We start from the raw sequence: 22,751 nt of genomic DNA on the forward strand, positions 1-22,751 counted from the left end.
GGGCTTTTCCATCAAAGAGATCCTGGTTTGAAACCAGAGTCAAACACGCTAGGTATGTGACTGCGGATGGGGATCTTATCACTCCCTGGTAGCTCAGACGGTAAAGAATCTGCCTGCAATGCAGGAGACCTGGGTTCCATCCCTGGGTCAGGAAGATCCCTTGGTGAAGGGAAAGGCAACCCACTCAGTTCTCTTGCCAGAAGAATCCCATGGAAAGAGGAGCCTGGTGGGCTGCAGCCCATGGGGTTGCAAAGAGTCAGACACAACTGAGAGAATAACACTTTCACTTTCACAGGGATCTTAACTTCCCTGGGCCTCAGTTTCTTCATCAGGATAATGCATTGCTTCCTTACCAACTAGTAGGGTGTGAGGACACAATAGTGCAGGTACCTAGTTCACAGCAGGTCTTCAGTAAATTAGACTCCTCCCTGTATATGGGGGAGAGCTCTCTACCTTTGACTGGACAGACTGAGGCCCTCCAGGGTCAGATCAAAAAGGCACAACTGGTCTAGATAGTTCCCTGCTGGAAGAAACAGTCCTAGTGAAAGAGTCCATAACAGGGCCCTAGGGTGCCTGGCATCTTCTCCCAACTCAGCCACTAACTTGCTTTGTGGTTTGGAGTCATCCATTCTCCTTCTCTGTTTGCTGTACCTCTTCCACTTTCCTGGAGCTTACAGCTCAGCCACTCACATGGTGGACTGAAGTCCTAGAATAGCCAGTCCTTTCTCCCTTCCCTTCCAGCGCAATGTGAAAACTGACTCTGCAGGTAGGGTCCTCACTGCAGGCAGCACACATCAGACTGTGAATCCATGTCTGGGCTTTGAAGTCAGACAGAAGCTGCTGGAGCTGTGTCTGTGTTTTCTGCACTGGGACAAAAGCCTTAATTACCTGACTGAACTAGGGAAGCAATACCGTGCCTCTCCAGACCTTTCTCAGAAAACTGATCTTGACCATTACCAGGTCCCTCACCAGGATTCTCAGCCTTTCTTGACAGGTAACAGGCTGGGTACTATGGCAGGTTCTCCCTCTCCCCACCTCTCCCCCACCCAGCCTTTCCTTTCCAGCAAACTTAGATAGAATGTGTCCAAGGGCCCCCACATCCCTTCCTTAATTCCTGATTTCTTTTCTTTCTTAATAAGATCCCCCAGACACCAGGCATTTGGAGAATGCTGAGCATTTAGTCCAAATGGAGACCTTGGGCCAGGCTTGAATCAGCCTTGCTTAAAGCAGTGAGAGTGATAAGCAGGCTTCCCCCACCTCCTCCCATCAGGAGAGTAGATTTGAGACCTGCATGACATGAGATCTCTGGTGAGAAGCCTGTACCACAGGCCTCTGAAAGATGAAGCCAGTAAGAGGATTCTTGTCTGCTGATGGGCTCTGAGAAGTGCTTAGTCATGTTTTCTCAAAGCCCAGAAATGCCCGGCACATTCCTCGGTGTCCAGCTTTCTTTATCACAGACTGATGCCCTTGGGGAAAGAGCAATGCTGATGAATTACAAACAGGCTCTGCATGTCCTAAACCAGATTCTCCAGCCAGAGCTCCATTTAGCACTTCCACTCAGCACTCAGTGATGGACGGGGTATGTGGGCAGTTCTTTTTTTGGATGAATGTTGGCAGCATGACTCTGACATAATTACTACCCATACTTTCCTCAATCCTAGGTCTTGTTCTTATAAATGCAAACACAAGAGCTGGTCAAGAAAGGCCATGCTGGGTTTTCTGGTTCGTGTCAGAATCCCCCAGCAAAATCTCCAGATAGGGAAGAAAATAATCTTTTTTATTTATTAAAAAGAAAAAGAAATTTTTTTTGGCCTCGATGCATCTGGGATCTTAATTTCCTGACCAGGAATTGAACCCATACCCCCTGCTTTGGAAGCATGTAGTCTTAACCACTGGACCACCAGGGAAATCCCAGGAAGTAATCTTAAATGGTATGACTCCATCCAGAAAGCCTGCTGTTCCTCCACGTGCATCTGCCTCCAGCCTACCTTTCTCAGGGGAGGTGAAGCCCCCCCACCACATCCTTATAGTAGAATCGTCTGCCTGCTCACTGCTCCCATAAGCTACCCAAGTCTGGTATTTTCAGTCGGCTGGCAGGATCTAACTCTCTGTCACTTAGAGCAGGAGTCACCACACTCTACTCTCTGGCCAGCAAAGCTAATCCCTGCTGCAAAAGCAGCCTGCCTGTGTGACATTTAAAAGCCAGCCACAACTGTGGCTTCATCCTTCAAGTGCCACTACTGGTTTTCCCAGGCAAACAGTGGGCAAATCTGGGGCAACAGTGGGGCATGGAGAGTTGGGAAGAAGCTAGGGTAAGGAGTGAGTGCTGTCAGTTCAAGGCTTCCAGCAAACCCCACAAGAAAATCCCACTCAAGGATACCAGTCCTAATTATTGCTGTTCAGTCGCTCAGTCTTGTCCGACTCTTTGCAACCCCACAGACTGCAGCGTGCCGGGCTCCCCTGTCCTCCACTAGCTCCTGGAGTTTGCTCAGACTTATGTCCATTGAGTCAGTGATGCCATCCAACCATCCTGTCCTCTGTTGCCCCCTTCTCCTATTGCCTTCAATCTTTCCCAGCATCAGGGTCTTTTCCAGTGAGTTGGCTCTTCACATCAGGTGGCCAAAGTATTGGAGCTTCAGCTTCAACATCAGTCCTTCCAGGGGATATTCCGGATTGATTTCCTAACTTTTGAATTTCCTCTAACAGCTATCACAAATAATGAGCACTTTTAAATTCCACCAACAGGGGTCGCCCTTGGACACTGAGTCTGAAGCTGGCATGGAAAAGGGGAAATTCCCAGCCCTGGGCCCTGGGGCCAGATTTCCAGGACTCTTAACTGCTCAGTTCCTGTTTTGTTGGATGCACATGAGGTTGCCCAGCAGAGAAGAGACAAGTACTCAGTTTTTCTGGTGAGTGGAGGTCCACACTGGAATTTAAGATGGGAAGTTCTAGAACACTAGCCAACCACTTAGGAGCTCTGAAAATAGATTTCTACATCTTCCTTTTTGCTGTCATCATTATCATACAGAAAGAACACGCTTTCCTGTGTTTTTCTCTGTCTAAAAAATACATATAAACTTGTATGTGTGTACATGATGTTTTCATATCACTTAGTTCTTTTTCCTAAATGCAAAAATCACATATATTCTTTGCAAAATAGCAAACAAAAAGATTTTGAAAATTCAGAAACTGAACAAAGGGGAAATCACCTAACTGCAAATATTATGTGTGTAATCATTACAAAAATCTTAGAAAATACAGAAAAGCCCAAAGAAAAAATATCACTTCTATCCAAAGATGTTCTCTGTTAACTTACAGTATATAACCAAGTATTTTTCCATGGATAAGTTACATATACAGATGCACAAATATGTACATGTGTGTATTGTGTTGGCCATAACGCTTGTTTGGGAACCCATTCTGGCCAACCCAATTCCATAAGTAGTTCAACATTAAACTCAAAATCTTTCTTTTCCACCAGGCCACATATCCTTGGAGAGAAGGAGCAGAATCTCCCAAGTTCACCCTTCTACCTACAGTATGTGTGTGCATTTAATTGCTCAACCATGTCCTGCTTTTTCAGCCCCATGGACTATAGTTCACAAGGCTTCTCTGTCCATGGAATTTTCCAAGGCAAGAATACTGGAGTGGGTTGCCATTTCCTACTCCAGGGGATCTTTCTGACCCAGGGACTGAACCCATATCTCTGTGTCTCCTGCATTGGCAGGCGGATTCTTTAGCAGTGCTGCCACCTGGGAAGCCCTTACTTGCTCCTACAACGTCCAACAGAGAGAGAGTTGGTATGTAAGAAGTGTTTACCCTGTGAGTGAATGAATACACAGATGGAATTCTTTTATTTTTATTGTTTTGTTGGCTGTGCCATGCAGCTTGCAGGATCTTAGTACCCCAACCAGGGATTGAACCCTGAAGTCAAAGCCCTGAGTTCTAACCACTGGACCACCAGGGAGTTCCCCAGATGAACATTTTTAATTAAAATTATATACACGCAGTTCATAGAAAAAGAGACCCAAATAGTTCATAAACATTTGCAAAGAGACTCAACTTTGCCCATAAACAAAGAAATGCAAAGTAATGCTATGTTGAAATCTCTATCAGATTGGCAAAAATTCAAGTGTTTGATGATACCACTTTTGTTGGGGTTGGGGTGAGGTTGGGGAACAGAGCCTTGCCTCATACCTGGCTGATGAAAGCTCCGTTTAGTACAATCTCTGAGGGCAGTTGGCCAAGATTTTTGAGAATGTACATATTTGACTCAGCAGTTCCACTTACAGGAATTTATCCTATAGCTAGAGTTGTACCATGTGTGAAATGACATGTACAGAGTTATACTTTGCAGCCCTATTTGTAATCACGAAAAATTAGAAACAGCCTCATTGCCTAGTGGTAGGGCTACCTTACATGTTACATTCATATAGTAGAAAGCTGTATAGTCACTGAGTTGTGTCCAACTCTGTACAACCCCATGAACTGCAACCTACCAAGCTCTGCTGTCTATGGGATTTCCCAGGCAGGAATACTGGAGTGGGTTGCCATTTCCTACTCCAGGGGATTTTCCCAGCCCAGGGATCAAACCTATGTCTCCTGCATTAACAGGCGGATTCTTTACCACTGAGCCACCAGGGAAGTCCATATAATAGAATACTATGCGGCTATTTTTTTATAAAAAAGAATAAGGATCAGTTTTATGTATTAAAATGAAAAATCAAAGTGTAAATCAATGTATATAACAAGCTACTATTTGTCCAAAAGGGAAAGGAAAAAGGATTATTTGCATTTACTTATAGATGCATAAGAAATCATCTAGGATGCTATATATAAGACACCAGTAACATGATTTCTTGTCTTACTGGTGATGGTTTTGGTGGCGCAACAGGATGATGGAAGATAGGAATAAAAAATAGATATTTTTGTTGTGTATGGATTTATGGTTTTTCATTTTTGAACCAAGTAAATTAACTACCTAAGGGAAAAGTGAATAATTTTTAAATGGCAAAAGATGATGTTCATATGTAATAATAAGCCTTGGTTATTTAATAGTATAGTGTATAAACATTTCCCCAAGTCTTCTTTTTTTTTGGTTGTGCTAGGTCTTCACTGCCGTGAATGGGCTTCCTCTAGTTGCAGCCTTAGTTACAATGCGTGGCGTCTTGCCGTGAGGACTTCTCTTGTTTCGGAGCACAAGCTGTAGGCGCGTGGGCTTCAGTGGTGGCAGCACACAGGCTTAGCAGCTGTGGCTCATGGGCTTAGTTTTTCTGCGGCCTGGGGAATCCTCCCAGATCGAGGTTCAAACCTACTAGATGCCCTGCTTTGGGAGGTGGACTCCTATCCACTATACCACAAGGGAAGTCCCTTCCTAAATCTTAAGTCTCCGTCAACAGTATCTTTGAATGGTATACTGTTCCCTAATAAGGGTATAATTTATACTATCAATCCCCTAATATTGGTTTCAGTATTCTAAATAAGGCTATGATTTCGAACACCTTTGCAGCTCTCTATCATTATTTCCTTGGGATCAATGTAAGTTTGCATCAACTTAAAGCCAGCTTACCCTCTAGAAAAGTTGCATCAGTCTCCACTCTAACCGTCTATGACAGTGGGCCTGTTTCCCTGAATTCACTTTAATACCTGGTATTCTTATTTTTTAACGCATTGCCAACATAGTATAAAAATATATTTCATTGTAGTTTTAGTTTTCATTGTTTCCAGTGGAACACTTTGATGTCTGAGCATTTGTAGTTCTTCCTTTGGAAGCTGCCTGCTCCGGAAGAGAACATGTCACGGACCAATCACACCAAACTTTGTGAGCTTAGTAGATGCTATGGAAGAATTGCTGCCGTGAGGGCTCTAAACCACTTTGACATAGACAGTGTCTTGGCAGGTCACAGAAGCACTGCTCATTTCTCCAAAGGTATACAGATAGCCAACAAGCACATGCAAAGATACCCAACATCACTAATCATTAGGGAAATTGAAACCTCAATGAAATACCCCTTCACACCCATTATGTTAGCCACTATAAACAAAAACAAAATATAGACGATCACAAGTGTTGGCAAGGATGTGGAGAGATTGTACACTATTGGCAAGAATGTAAAATGAGGCAGGCACTATGGAAAATAATATGGTGTTTTTAAAAAAACTAAAAATAGAACTACCAGGGACTTCCCTGGTGGTCCAGTAGCTGGGACTCTGCACTTCCACTGCAGGGGGGCAGGAGTTCAACTTCTGGTGGGGGAACTAAGATGCAGCCAAAAAGGGATATAGTCGTTTTATCATCTGCTGGATTCCCGATGACCAGAGCAGTTCCTGCATAAACTAAGAGGCACTCCACAAATATCTGTTTTCTTCCTGTGCTCAGTGACCCAGTCATGTCCGACTCTTTGTGACTCCATCGACTGCAGCTTGCAAGGCTCTTCTGTCCATGGGATTCTACAGGTAAGAATACTGGAGTGGTTGCCGTTTCCTTCTCCATCACTGCCGGGATACATATTAATTACTATAACATCAGTTGGGCTTCCCAGGTGGCACTTGCAGTAAAGAATCCACCTGCCAATGCAGGAGACCCAGGTTCAATCACTCCCTTGTCAGGAAGATCCCCTGGAGAAGGAAATGGCACCCCACTCCTGTATTCTTGCCGGGAGAATCCCATGGACAGAGGAGCCTGGCGAGCTACAGTCCATGGGTCACAAAGAGTCAGACACAACTGACTGAGCACAAAGCATAGATACAGCAAACATGATTGATTTGTCTTGGATCTTGAGATGTTTGGGACCTCTCTCCAACGATCAGTGAATTCATTTTTAGTTCTCATAATGCCACTGGGAGCAGAGTGTGTTTAGCTGACAGCTCCATGTTTGTTTCAGGATCATTAGGGCACTGCTCAGAGACCTCTTCATCTCTTTTCTGCAGGGCAGACATGAAGCCCTTCCTCATGACTCACATGTTGCTGCCATTGGGAACCCTGTCGGCTCCCCCTGACCCTGGGTTCTCCTGGAAGCTTGTAGAGAATTCTGTTGTGGAATCACAGCACCATGTGTGTTTGCTCCCCTCTCTTCCTCTTCCTTCTTTCCTCAGCTGTGAGCTCTGAGGACCAGACATGCATCTTACTCTTCCCTCTGTCCCCAGACTAACACAGTGACAGACCGAGAATCTACTGCTCAGCAGATGCAGTAATAAATAAACAGCCTTTCTCCAGTGAGATTCATAGAATACTCCCAAAGAGAAACTCCTGGCCTGGGAAACAAATATATGTAGATAAAATGGTATTTGAATACTCCGTGAAATTCCTAGACAGCCAAGACAAAGGATTTGGTTTTGCTTTTACTGCTAATGCCCTTAGCTACAACATGTATACCTCATGGTTTCAACCGTAACATAATAAACACATTTGATATGTTTTTGTATGATGCCATGAAATCTTTTGCCTTCTTCCCAAAAGTATAGAAAGTACAGCAAAGCCTCACTCTACTGAAAATGGGCACTGTTGTTCATAGTGTCCATAAACTGTTAATGTGGCTATATTGAGAATACAGGTTCTGCTTCTATTACTGTAATTTTATTGCAGTGGTGACAATGAAACCTGTTAACATATCACAAGCCTCTTCAATATTAGAAAAGATGAAGGAATAAATAGCAATGTACTTGCTATATTTAACTTCTAGGGTCCTAAAGTAAATTGCTTGAGAAAACTGGATCCCAAAGATTACAAATTTGAATTTGGAATTTTGAAGTGTGTCCGTATTCCACTGGCGATCAAAGAACCTGAACCAAAAGAATTGTGAACTGACCAACATGACAGCTGTGGACTGGGCAAAACCTCTTTTTAAAGGGCTATCTTAGCTTGGCGATTATTACTTTGGTGGAACTAAGGTGACTGACAGTGAAAAGAACTGGGACATGAAATTCCTTGAAAAATTATTGACAATCTTGTTTATGTTTCACACCTTTACACAAAGTGTAAAAAAGAAAAAAGGAAAGGACAGGAAAAAAAAGAAAGTACAGTGACATGGGAATGGACTATGTGTAAACTGCCACTAAATCAGTTGTTCTTGGGCAATTCTGTTTACCTAGATCACCTCTTAGATAAAAATGCAATGTGTGTGTGTACTCATTTGCTCAGTTTTATCTGATTCTTTGCAACCCCATGGACTGTAGCCCACCAGACTCCTCTGTCTGTGGAATTCTCCAGGGAAGAATACTGGAGCAGGTTGCCATGTCCTCCTCCAGGGCCTCTTCCCAACGCAGGGACTGAACCCACATCTCTTGCATCTCCTGTATTGGCATGCGAGTTCTTGACCACTGAACCACCTGGGAAGCCCAATAAAAATGCAGGAAGGTGGGCTAATCTGGATGTTACAGACTGATACCCTGCAGGTCCCAGGGCTGTGGGGGTGCCTCATTTGGCCCTGCAGCGGTGTATCTGTCATAATAACGACTGCCTCTTCACATCCCCACTTCTCTACCCAGTACTGCCTCACACCTGGCCCAGTGTATGCATTCACGATTGTCTCTGACCCTGTAAGTGTCAGCAACTGTCATCTCTGGACTAAACACAATGTTTTGCATGCGATGCTGAAGAAAGAGGTGTCTATGCTATATCTGAAGCAAAAAGCTGGATTTGTTGTTTGTGAGGGCTGGAGGACAGAGAATTAGATAGTTGGATGGTATCACTAACTCAGTGGACATGAGTTTAAACCTCTGGGAGATGATGAAGGACAGGGAAGCCTGGTCTGCTGCAGTCCATGGGGTCATAAAGAGTCAGACACAACTGAGCAACTGAACAACAATGACAAAACACAGTAAACTATGGATTCCTTAGTGAGCGATTGGGAAGCGTACAGCTGGGGATTAGTGGACTCTTAACAGTTGTAGTATTCAGGCACTAAGTGACCTTTAGCAAAGGAAGCCAGGTCACTGGAACAAGGCTGTCGCTGATTGGCTGGCCCTCAGAAGCATGTGTACTGACCGGAGGAGGCTGTCAGTGATGAATTGGGACAGCTTTAAAACCTGTTCCCCTGGTACGTGTTCCAGGGACCAAAGAACAATGAGTCTTTTCCTGAACTCCTCTCAGTAGGACCCCTTTTGGATTTAAACATCAAATAATCCAGCTCAGAGTTTTGCAAAATTTGCGTGTGCGTGCTTAGTCACTCAGTCGCATCTGACTCTTTGCAACCCCATGGACTGTAGCCCACCAGGAATTCTGTCCATGGAATTCTGCAGGCAAGAATACTGGAGTGGGTTGCCATTTCCTCCTCCAGGGGACCTTCCTGACCCATGGATGGAACCCGAGTTTCCTACATTGGCAGGCAGTCTCTTTACCACTGAGCCACCTGGGAAGCCTTTCAAACTTAAAATGAAGCAAATCCCCTGGAGGAATTGTTAAACAGGCTGTTGGGTCCCTCCCCTGCAGAGTTTTTGATTCTGCAGGTATGGGATGGTGTCAAGAATCCACACTTCTGATGAGTTTGCAGGTGATGTTGACACTGCTGGTCCAGGGACCACACTTTGAGAACTACTGGTCCAGCAGTGTAGGATTTGAAGGTAATTGAAGAAAATATTTAGATGGTTTCCTTGGCGGCTCAGTGGTAAATAATACACCTGCCAATGCAGGAGCCTCAGGTTCGATCCCTGGTCAGGAAGATCCTCTGGAGACGGAAATAGCAACCCACTCCAGTATTCCTGCCTGGAAAATCCCATGGACAGAGGAGCCTGGAGGGCTATATTCCGTGGGGTCTCAAAGAGTCAGACATGACTTAGTGACTAAACAACAACAAACAGAATATTTAGGGACTAACCTGGTTGTCCAGTGGTTAGGACTCCATGCTTCCATTTCTGGGGGCCAGGGTTCAATCTGGTTAAGAAACTAAGATCCCACAAGCCACATGGCATGGCCAAAATAATTTTTTTAACTGAAAAAAAATTATATATATATAAAGGTCGCAAAGAGTTGGACATGACTTAGCAACTAAGCAACAACAACAGTAACAATATATATACTTAACACAATATGATACTAGTGAATCTAAGAATTCTGTAAATGATTTTGTAAAATGGTTTTTAATCACAGCTATATCTATATACCTTTGAAAACTAATGGTAAATATATAGGAGAAAGATAATACTTACTCCTTCTAAACTTAATGACTAGAAAATATGAATTCCAGGACATATTGTAGAAACTCTGTCTCATCCTTCCCCTCCTCTCCCTTCCCTCTCCTCCCTGCTCTGAAGGTGTGGTCCATCCTCTCCTGGGGGATCCTAGACCTGATAATTTCCCAAGGAAGCTCCCAGGCAGCAGAGGGTAGTTTAACACATGAACTTCTGGTCGAGGTATGAGTCACAAGCTGCTACAGTCACTCCGACTCTTTGTGACCCTATGGATCATAGCCCACCAGGCTCTGTTTCCTATAGAGTGCTGTCCAGGGGATTCTTCAGTCAAGAATACTGGGGTGGGTTACCATGCCATATTAGTAAACTGACGTATATCAAAAATATAGGAGGCAAGGAAGCTTGCAAGACAATGGGGAGAGGCTGGCTGACTTTAGAAACTCTTTCATGTACTCAAGGAGAAGGGCCCCTGTTTGTTTCATTGTAAGTGCCGGGTGATATCAGGTTGTTCTGTGTCTTTGAAGATAAACCATGCTGCTGGCAGGACACACACTGTCCTCAGAAGGAAAGCCTGGCTCTCTCCTGAGTTTCCACTCTTACCTTCTGGTGGGGGTTGGGTGGGGGGCGGGGGCGTTGTTCAATGTAAGTCTATGAGAGAGAATTCAAAACACTTCATATTTCTGGAGAGGAAAATTTTTACCAAGAAAATTCTTATTAAGGAAAAAGAGCCCCCAGGGATTCTGTTCTACACAAAAGCCAGTGCTCTGCGTGATACGGAGAGTGAACAGAGACCCAGCACATATTGAATAATGCTGCCATGTACCCACATCTTCCCGGGAGGATTTTACTAATGTGTTCACGTGCAAAATTCTTTCAGGAGAGACCACAGTGTTCTATTTCTACTGCTGATAAGAGCTGGCATTTTTATTGAGAGCTCAGTACGTTCTTTACACAGTCCTCACCTCAGTGTTATGATGTGAATCCTGAGTCACTCTCATTTTACAAGCAAGGAAACTGAGGCACAGAGAGTGCACATGGTGACACAGGGAGAAGCTGGTGGAGCCGAGACTCAGGCTCAGGCAGGGGGACTCCACAGATGCACGTTGAACCCCGAGGTCATCAGCATCAAAGGCCTAAAGACTCCATCCCTTTAATTACCTTCTCGATTGTCTCCTGTTTCCTTTAGAACACGTGTCTGACTTTTTCATGTGCTCACCTACTATTGTCTGTTTCCCCTCCTAGCAGAGAAGCTGCAAGAGGACAAGGGCTTTGTCTGTTCACTGCTGCATCCTTAGAACCAAAAACATTTGTGAAAGGAAGGAAAGGAGGGAAGGAGGAAGGGAGGGAGGGAGAAGGGCAGGGAGGGATAGGAGAAGGGACAGAACGAATTCTGTGTATCAGTCTGCTTGGTAAATGAAACTTGACAGAAGAATGCCTGTTATATTCTGATTTTTTATATTGACTGCTACTTGTGCACTGAGTGATCTTGTTTTTACTTTTTTATTTTTATTCAAGATTTTTTTTGATGTGTACCATTTCTAAAGTCTTTATTGAACTTGTTACAATATTGTTTCTGTTTTATGTTTCTGCCTTTTTAAACATGAGGCATATGAGATCTTAGCTCCCCAACCAGGGATCAAACCAACACATTGGGAGGTGAAGTCTCAACCACTGAACTGTCCAGGAAGTTCTGGTATTGGTTTTAAAGAAAAAAACCCATCAGTTTCTTGTACTGAAAAGAACAGAGTTCACCTTTAAGGTGACAGCAGGCAGTCCAGAGGGCGAAGCACCACCCAGCCACATCCACCTGCCCTTTGGGTGCATCTTCACTTAGGCCACCCTGAGACCCTGGAGTTGCTCGTGTGGCTGTGTGTGTGTCGGGGGGGTGTCCCAGGCTTCCTTCCAGTATGTCAGGTGGGTCATCTCTGATTAGTGGGATTAGTAAAGCAGGAGAGAGACACAACAGCCTCTCATCTTTCTACTTTAAATACTCCTGTATTGCTCAAATCCCACCCCCGCCCACAGCATGTGTTATTTCTAGACTGAAACTCAAGCAATAAACAATATCAAAGGAAGAATTTGTAAGGCAGGAATTGGCAAACTACAGCCCATGAGCCAAATCTGGCCCACCATCTAATTTGTGAATCAGGTTTTCTTGGAACACAGGCCCACCCCTTCATTTACATACTGGCTAGGGTTGCTTCAGTGCAATTATGGTAGGGTTCAAGGGTGGAGACCATATGGCCCTGGAAACCAAAAAGATTTACTCTCCAACATTCTATAGGAAACATTTTCTGACCCTCGATCTAAAATAGTTTCTTTTAAATTCCTTATAGTGCCCCCTCCCCCCACCCCCCAGCCCCATAGAAACGAGACACAGAGAAACGAGTTAACAGAACTGGATTCTTTCTGCCTACTAGGAAGGTAGTGTGTGTTAGTTGCTCAGTCGTGTCCGACTCTTTGCGACTCTCAGCCAAAAAAAAACCTTTCTTAGCATTTCTAGAAATACAAACATCTGTCTGTATATCTGAAAAGTCTTAAATGAGCTGAGGGTCAGGCACAAGTAAGCTGATTGACCACTGTATTTGACTTTTCCTCCAAGCACCCAGTAATACTTAGCCTATAATCCATTTATCTGATTATTGCCTATTTTCCCACTGTTACCAGAATGTAAATTTTACTACATTAGGGATATAGGAAGCATGATTTATTTATAAGGAGCTTGATATTTAGGCCACCTAAATATTTGGGGTTATTGGCACTGATGATATTTATCGATTTCTTCTTGAGGTTTTGAAAAAAAAATTTTTTTAATGTATTTTGAGTTTACTTATTAAAGTAATAATGAAGCAAAAGCCCATTATGGTTTCTCCAAATAAAAGTGAGAATATCTGTTTGGCAAAATATGTCATGAAGACAATAAAGAAGCATGCCTGCATGCTCAATCATGTCCGACTCTTTGTGACCCCATGGAGTGTAGCCCACCAGCCTCCTCTGTCCGTGAGGTTCTCTAGGCAGGAATACTGGAGTGGGTTGCCGTTTCTTCCTCCAGGGGATCTTTCCAACCCAGCAGTTGAACCCATGTCTCTTGTATATCCACACTGAACAGGCGGATTCTTTACCAACTGCACCACCTAGAAAGCCCAGACAATAAAAAGGTGAGGAACAAACTGGGAGGATATATTTGCAGTAAGTGAAAGTAAAGGACTAGTGCAGGAATATATAATCACGTAGGAAAGAGAGAACTCTGTCAGAAAAGTGGACCAGAGTCATGCCCAGACATTTTACATGAAAGAACTTACAAAACGCCCATATGTTTTTAAAAGGTTGCTTATTCTCATGCATAATCAGGGAAGTAATATTTCACATCCACTGTTTAAAGCAAAAATTCACAAAGTCAGAGGACGTCAAGTGTGAATGACTTGGAACTTCCCTGGCAGACCAGCGATTAAGACTTTGTCCTTGCAGTGCAAGGAGTGTAGATTTGATCCCTGGTAGGGGAACTAAGATCCCACAGGCCCAGTGGCATGACCAAAAAAACTGTGTGAATGACTGGAACTTCTGTCCAGTTGATGGGAGGGAAATCGGTGCTCTTCCTCTGGAAATGACTTGATGTTACTTAGTGAAGCTGAACAGACAGATCCCGTACAACTCTGCACTACTCAAAATGGAGCCCTGTGATCAGCATCGCCTGGAAGCCTCCTGGAAACGCAGAATCCAGGTCTCCATCATGGACCTATGGAGTCAAGATCTGCCTTTGAGATGCCCACTGGAGGCCCCTGGGCAGTTTTCAAAAGCCCAGATGCCTAGGTGGCACCTAGACTGGCTAAACTGTAATCTCAGGGTGGGACCGGGGCATTAGCATTTTTAAAAGCTTTTCATTTCAACATACAACTAGGGTTAAGAAGCAGCAACCAGATGTCTCTCATACTATGAGAAACATAGAAGTATCTTTAATAGCTAAAAGCTGGAAGATAACCAAAATGTCTACCAATAGCAGATATTACACATGCATGCATGTGTGTGCACGCACGTGCAGTGTGCACACACACACACACACACACATTCTTACTATAAAGAAAAGCAGGTGAGTGACTAATAGGAAATTCAGGATAGCGGTTACTCTGTGGGGTGTGGAAGGAAAAGGCATGTGATTGGAGGAGAATGGGGGAGAAAGTGAATTTTTAAGGTCCTGGTAACATTCTTTTTTTTTTTCTCCAGCCATGCCATGCAGCATGTGGGATCTTAATTCCCTGACCAGGGATTGAACCCACACCCCCTGCATTGAAAGCATGGAGTCTTAACCACTGAACCACTAGGCAAGTCTCCCTGCTAATAGTCTCTTTCTATTTCTTATGTCCATTAGTGGGGAATACTGGTGTTCCTTTCTTCCTCTTGAACTATAAAAATAGGGTTTATGCACTCTTTTGGATAAAATTTCAAAGTCTAAAAAATGTTTTAAGAGGGCATCTTTTATTATCACTTCTTCTGAGTTGCCTTCTTCAAAGCACCTCGCCCTTCCCTGGACCTCTGCTGCTCTGCTCTGAGCTGGTTCTCTCCACCTTTGCTGAGACGTCAGGGCCGAGCAAATGGACCCACTGCTCTGCCCACCTGAATCTTTTTCATCCCAGAGATCCTGGCTCACTCCAGGTCCCATCTTAGAAAGTTCTGGATGGGCTCAGGACTTACACATGTCTTGAAGGCCCATCTAAGGGGCATCTGGGAGTCCCAGGAAGGGAACTCTAAAGGGCATTAAAACAGGAAACAGTATCTGTGTGTGTCTGGAAGGCCCAGGCCCTTCCCACCTTCACACAGACAGAGCCAGACAGGGCCAGGTATAAACAAGCCAGGACCAGCCAAATGGTAAATCATTTAGCAGCAGAATAATGATTAAGCTACAACAGGGCAGACTGTCTTTTTTTTTTTTTTTCCAGACGGTCTTAAACTAGACTTTTCAAAATGCTTTCTGGTTTGTTCTAAACCCAAACTCAGCCATCTAGTTAATGAGTGGGTCCAAGACACCATTACCTCTTACAAAGCATTTCTACCTACAGAATCTCATCTGATCCTCCCATGACTGCGGTGGGGATTACTACCATTTTAGAGATGAAGAGCAGGTTCAGGGCAGTTAAGAGAATCGCCCAAGGACTTCCTGGTGGCATGGGCTTCCATTGTGGCTCAGCTGGTAAAGAATCCACCTGCAATGCGGGACCCCTGGGCTCAATCCCTGGGTTGGAAAGATCTCCTAGAGAAGGGAAGGTTACCTACTCCAGTATTCTAGCCTAGAGAACTCCATGGACTGAATAGTCCATGGGGTCGCAAAGAGTTGGACACTACTGAGTGACTTTCACTTTCCTGGTGGCACAGTAAGAACCAACCTGCCAATGCAGGGGACATGAATTCAATCCCTGGTCTGGGAAGATCCCACATGTGTCAGAGCAACTAAACTCCTGCGCCACAACTACTGAGACCATGAACTGCAGTTAGTCTGTGCTCCACAATGAGAGAAGCCACAAGAAGACCACGCACCACAGCTAGAGAGTAGCCCCTGTTCTCTGCTGCTAGAGAAACTCAGCACAGTCAAAATAAATAAACAGATTTTAAAATGTTTAAAATAAAATCCTTAAGAAAAGAGAGAGAGAATTGCTCAAGATCACACGGTTACCATGGCACAAAAACTCACAGCCAGGCCTGCTGTCTCCAAGATTCTTCTAATGGTCTCAGCCCCTTCTGGGTGTATAAATGCTCCTGCACTTGACTCTTGCACACCCAGAGATGCCCTCCTTGTGCAGAGGGCCCTGGACAGCCCGTGCCTTTCCTTGCCTGGACTTGCCTGCAGAATAGCTTCAAGCTCCTTAGAAACCTCTCCAAAACCTGTATTCACAGTTCCTGGGATTAAAAAATATTGGCTTTAAAGGAATTTGTAGACATGAGTCTCTAGTTCACTGATGTTAGTCCTTCAAGAATCACTGATACCTTTGACAATCTGCTGAAACTGTGGAACTTCTCCCCAGAAAAATGCCCACAGACATCTCCAAGGGGCCATGAACCCCAAGACTCTTGTTGAGAACTGCAAGCCAATGCTCTGTGATGACCTCAAGGGGTGGGATGGGGGTGGGTGGGAAGGAGGCTCAAGAGGGAAGGGATGTAAGTATACACGTAGCTGATTCACACTGATATACAGCAGAAACATGACATTGCAAAGCAATTATACTCCAATTTTTAAAAAAATTATAAATCAAGAATTATAATTTTGGTGTTTTCTACAAAAAATTAAAATAGAATTACCATACAATCCAGAAGTTCCACCTTTGGATATACCCAAAAGAATTGAAAGCAGGGTCTCCAATATACATATATGAGTATGATATATATGAATATAGGTATATATTCATAGCAGCGCTATTCATAATAGTCAAAAGGTAGAAACAACCCAAATACCCATCAATGGATGAATGGATAAACAAAATGTGGTATACACATACAATAGAACATTATTCAGGCTTAAAAGGAAGGGAATGGAATGTTACAACATGAATGAACTTTGACAACATTCTATTAAGTGAAATAAGCCAGCCACAAAAGGACAAATACTGTGTGACTCTACTTCTAGGAGGTTTTTAGAGTAGCCAAATTCATAGAGACAGAAAGCAGAAAGGGATTTGCAGGGGTTGGGGGAGGGGAAATGACGAGTTAGTATTTCATGGAGACAGAGTTTCTGTTAGAAAGGTGAAAAGACTTCTGGGGTAGATGGTAGTGAGGCTGCACAACAGTAAGAATGCACTTAACGCTACTGAACTTGTACACCCTAAACTGGTTAAAATGGTGAACTTTATGTTATATATATTTTCCTCTGGCTGGGAGGGAATAGGGTGAGGCCTCCTTAGGTGGCATAGTGATAAAGAACCCATCTGCCAATACAGATTAAGAGACTCCAGTTCGATCCCTGGGTTGGGAAGATCGCCTGGAGGAGGGCATGGCAAGCCACCCTAGTATTCTTGTCTGGGAAATCTCAGGACAGAGGAGCCTGAAGGGCTATAGTCCATGGGGTTGCAAAGAGTTGAACATAACTGAGCGACTTTCACATATACACACACCCTTACTTTAGAACATTTGAACCAATTTTGTGCATAAAATTAGCAGTAAAAAAAATTGTTTTTTAGTTCTACCAGTTTACTGCTACCAACCCATCTCCCTCTACCCTTCTTATTGTGTGTGGCACAGTCATGTAACCCCATGGACTGCAGCCCACCAGGCTCCTCTGTCCATGGACTTTTCCAGACAAGAATACTGGAGTGGGCTGCCATATACTTTTCAGAGCAGTAAAAATTTTAAGTGTCTTATTTATTCAAACCTTTGCCATGAATGGGTATTATAAATCAAATATTTATAGCACCTTATAATTTTCAATAGCATTTAATTATTTACATGTATTTTTTAATATATCCATTAGATTATTTGGTTAAATCTATAAGTGATTATTTGGGGCAATAATCTCTTCAAATAAAGATTGAGCAACCTGTTCAAATAAATATTGGTACCCATTTTATAACATAAAATGGCATTCCATTATTTAAATGTATATATATTTGATATATATGACCAAACTGATCACATGGACGACAGCCTTGTCTAACTCAATGAAACTATGAGCCACGCCATGTAGGGCCACCCAGGATGGACGAGTCATGGTGTAGAGTTTCGACAAAACATGGTCCACTGGAGAAGGGAATGGCAAACCACTTCGGTATTCTTGCCTTGAGAACCGCATGAACAGTATGAAAAGGCAAAAAGATAGGACACTGAAAGATGAACTCCCCAGGTCGGTAGGAGCCCAATATGCTACTGGAGATCAGTGGAGAAATAACTCCAGAAAGAATGAAGGGATGGAGACAAAGCAAAAACAACACCCAGTTGTGGATGTGATGGGTGATGGAAAGAAAGTAGGATGCTGTAAAGAGCAATATTGCATAGGAACCTGGAATGTTAGGTCCATGAATCAAGGCAAATTAGAAGTGGTCAAACAGGAGATGGCAAGAGTGAACATCGACATTTTAGGAATCAGCGAACTAAAATGGACTGGAATGGGTGAATTTAACTCAGATGACCATTATATCTACTACTGTGGGCAAGAATCCCTTAGTAAGAAATGGAGTAGCCATCATAGTCAACAAAAGATTCCAAAATTTAGTACTTGTCAAAAACGACAGAATGATCTCTGTTCGTTCCCAAGGCAAACCATTCAGTATTACAGTAATCCAAGTCTATGCCCTGACCGGTAATGCTGAAGAAGCTGAAATTCAACGGTTCTATGAAGACCTTCTAGAACTAATACCCAAAAAGATATGTCCTTTTCATCATAGGGGACTGGAATGCAAAAGTAGGAAGTCAAGAGATACCTGGAGTAACAGATAAATTTGGCCTTGGAGTACAAAATAAAGCAGGGCAAAAGCTAATAAGAGTTTTGCCAAGAGAACACACTGGTCATAGCAAACACACTCTTCCAACAACACAAGAGAAGACTACACATGGACATCACCAGATGGTCTTTGCAGCCAAAGATGGTGAAGCTCTATAGAGTCAGCAAAAATAAGACGGAGAGCTGACTGTGGCTCAGATCATGAACTCCTTATTGCCAAATTCAGACTTAAAGAAAGTAGGGAAAACCACTAGACCATTCAGGTATGACCTAAATCAAATCCCACGATTATACAGTGGAAGTGACAAACAGATTCAAGGAATTAGATCTGATAGAGTGCCAGAAAAACTACGGACGGAGGTTCATGACATTGTACAGGAGGCAGTGATCAAGACCATCCCCAAGAAAAAGAAATGCAAAAAGGCAAAATGGTTGTCTGAGGAGGCCTTACAAATAGCTGTGAAAAGAAGAGAAGTGAAAGGCAAAGGAGAAAAGGAAAGATATACTCATTTGAATGCAGAGTTCCAAAGAATAGCAAGGAGAGATGAGAAAGCCTTCCTCAGTGACCAATGCAAAGAAATAGAGGAAGACAATAGAATGGGAAAGACTAGAGATCTCTTCAAGAAAATTAGAGCTATCAAGGGAACATTTCATGAAAAGATGGGCACAATAAAGGACAGAAACGGTATGGACCTAACAGAAGCAGAAGATATTAAGAAGAGGTGGCAAGAACACACAGAATTACAAAAAAGATCTTCATGACCCAGATAACCACAATGGTGTGATCACTAACCTAGAGTCAGACATCCTGGAATGCGAAGTCAAGTGGGCCTTAGGAAACATCACTACAAACAAAGCTAGTAGAGGTAATGGAATTCCAGTTGAGCTATTTCAAATCCTAAAAGATAATGCTGTGAAAGTGCTACACGCAATATGCCAGCAAATTTGGAAAATTCAGCAGTGGCCACAGGACTGGAAAAGGTCAGTTTTCATTCCAATCCCAAGGAAAGGCAATGCCAAAGAATGTTCAAACTACCACACAATTGCACTCATCTCACACACTAGCAAAGTAATGCTCAAAATTCTCCAAGCCAGGCTTCAATAGTCTGTGAACCGTGAACTTCCAGATGTTCAAGCTGGATTTAGCAAAGGCAGAGGAACCAGAGATCAAATTGCCAACATCCACTGGATCATCAAAAAGGAAGAGAGTTCCAGAAAAACATCTATTTTTGCCTTATTGATTACACCAAAGCCTTTGACTGTGTGGATCACAACAAACTACGGAAAATTCTTAGAGATGGGAATACCAGATCACCTGCCCTGCCTCCTGAGAAATCTGTATGCAGGGCAGGAAGCAACAGTTGGAACTGGACACGGAACAACAGACTGGCTTCAAATTGGGAAAGCAATGCATCAAGGCTGCATATTGTCACCCTTCTTATTTAACTTATATGCAGAGTACATCATGCGAAATGCCGGGCTGCATGAAGCAGAAGCTGGAATCAAGATTGCTGAGAGAAAAATCAATAACCTCAGATATACAGATGTCACCACCCTTATGGCAGAAAGAGAAGAACTAAAGAGCTTCTTGATGAAAGTGAAAGAGGAGAGTGAAAAAGTTGACTTAAAACTCAATATTCATAAAACTAAGATCATGGCATCCAGTCCAATCACTTCATGACAAATAGATGAGCACACAATTGAAACCATGAGACTTTATTTTTAGGGGCTCCAAAATGACTGCAGATGGTGACTGCAGCCATGAAATTAAAAGACGCTTGCTCCTTGGGAGAAAAGCTATGACCAACCTACACAGCATATTAAAAAGCAAAGACATTACTTTGCTGACAAAGTCCGTCTAGTTAAAGCTATGGTTTTTCCAGTAGTCAAGTATGGATGTGAGAGTTGGACCATAAAGATAGCTGAGCACTGAAGAATTAACTGTGGTGTTGGAGAAGACTCTTGTTGAAGAGTCCCTTAGACTGCAAGCAGATCCAACCAGTCTATCCTGAAGGAAATCAGTCCTGAATATTCATTGAAAGGACTGATGCTGACGTTGAAACTCTAATACTTTGGCCACCTGATGTGAAGAACTGACTCATTGGAAAAGACCCTAATGTTGGGAAAGATTGAAGGCAGGAGAAGGGGACAACAGAGGAGGAGATGTTTGTATGGCATCACTGAGTCGATGGACATGAGTTTGAGCAAGCTCTGGGAGTTGGTGATGGACAGGGAAGCCTGGCGTGCTGCAGTCCATGTGGTCACAGAAAGTCGGACACAACTGAGTGACTGAACTGAAGAATGATAAGTACCATGGCTAATTCCCAATCTAAATTGGAATAATGTGGAACTTCCCTGGCAGTCCAGTGGTTAAGACTCCATGCTTCCACTGCAGGGGAGCCATAAAACGTTTTAAAATTTAGAAAATTTTAAAAAATAATTTAAAATAAAATATTTAAAAATACATAAAATGGAATAATTCTCCCATTGTTTTACCACTCAGTATAATGCTTGGCTTTTTAGATTGTTTTTAAGATAATCTCTATCCATAAAGTTGCTTTCTAGCCCTAGTTTGATAAGTTTTGTTTGTTTTTTAATTATGAATGGGACATTGCATTCCATCCAGCGTTTTGTCTGTGTCTGTGGAGAAGATCATATGATTTTCCCTTAAAAGGGGCAGTTTCCAATTAGTCTTCTCACTGTGGAGGGTGCTACATGGTTTGTTGACAGTTCCCTGAGCTCCACCAGACTGGAAAAGCAATGCTCAGGTTAACCTAAGTTCAGCAAATTCCTTCCAAGACAGAACTAGCTTCATCTTTACTTGGTCTTTGGCCTACATAATCTTTATTTTATTACCAGTTCCTGCATCTAAGACTTTTCCATTGTATTTAGTAGTGCTAGATTGTTTTTCCTTTTTTCCACTAGGAGAGTTGGTCTTCACTCCAAGTCCATCTCAGAGCAGAAAACAGATCTTTTAGGTTTAGCACTAAGTGTGTTTCAAATATGTAACTGTCATGTATGGGGTCTCTTCTGGGATTCCCACTGTCATCACACATGCCATCCTCAGAGAAAGGCTGTCCCCACAACAAACTTCAGGAAAGAGTAGACAAACCCTCTTCCTCAGTTTTTGGGAAAGTCAGGAGTCAGAAGACACGAGTCACTTCAAATGGATATAAACCACAAACCACCTACATCAAGTTACTAAAACAATGAACTTCAGGGGCTTTACCCCCTTAGCTTCTGTAACTGTGGATTTTACTATAGTTTCCCATTGAAAGTGAAACTGTTAGTCACTCATGTCCTACTCTTTGCAACCCTATGGACTGTAGCCCCCCAGGTTGCTCTGTCCATGGAATTCTCCAGGCAAAATATTGGAGTGGGTTGCTATTTCCTCCTCCATGGGATCTTCCTGACCCAGGGATCGAACTCAGGTCTGCCACATTGCAGGCAGGTTCTTTACCATCTGAGCCACCAGATGTATCCCATTAACCAGATAGTTTCCTATTAACATTGCTGAAAGCTGACAGACAGAATTTTCACTAGTGCCAGTTATGCAAGACAAGTAAGTTCTAGAGTTCTACCGTATAACATTCTGCCTAAAGGTAACAATACTGTATTGTGCAAATTATAAAAATGTCTTCCTCATAAAAGAAGGCTTTATCTCCTTAGAGCTATTTGAGCTTTTATTTTAATTACTGGAACTGCTTCTTTAATCTAAGAATATACTAGATAAAAGCTGATTTTACATTTTTTTTTTTCTTAAAAAAAAAGTTCACTAAATAGTTCAGGAGGGGAAGGGCGGGGCACGGTTACAGAAGATGCAAGCAACAGACAAACGGACTCAGAAATCTGGTCTCTGCAAACCTAGATCCCCTGGAGGAAGGCATGGCAACCCACTCCAGTATTCTTGCCTGGAGAATGCAATGGCCAGAGTAGCCTAGTGGGCTATAGTCCAGGGGATTGCAAAGTCAGACACAATTGAGCGACTAAGCACACACACACAGCACACAAACCTAGGTTAGGTGCTGTCACACCCCAAAGGCACGCTGTTGGATGTGTTTCCATTCAAGGTCACCTAGACCTCTGGGACAATACCACCTCTGGAACTTCGCTGATGCATCATAAGGTGAGTGGGGCCCCTTCCTTCCAAGGCCCCCCATTTTAGGTACTGATCTAAGGCCAAGGAGTAGCTTGCAAGATGCTA

The 22,751-nt window shown here is 43.2% G+C and overlaps 1 non-coding gene across 1 annotated transcript; it reads left to right on the forward strand.

Annotated features, from left to right (window-relative positions):
• Nucleotides 1–7,476: 7,476 nt before the first annotated feature.
• On the forward strand, nt 7,477–7,612 carry LOC139038860 (small nucleolar RNA SNORA1). Its single transcript, XR_011491998.1, has one exon. It is a non-coding gene; the product is annotated as a small nucleolar RNA SNORA1 (small nucleolar RNA).
• Nucleotides 7,613–22,751: the final 15,139 nt, after the last annotated feature.

The sequence above is a fragment of the Odocoileus virginianus genome, chromosome 16 (assembly GCF_023699985.2).
Source record: "Odocoileus virginianus isolate 20LAN1187 ecotype Illinois chromosome 16, Ovbor_1.2, whole genome shotgun sequence".
Taxonomy (NCBI): Eukaryota; Metazoa; Chordata; class Mammalia; order Artiodactyla; family Cervidae; genus Odocoileus; species Odocoileus virginianus.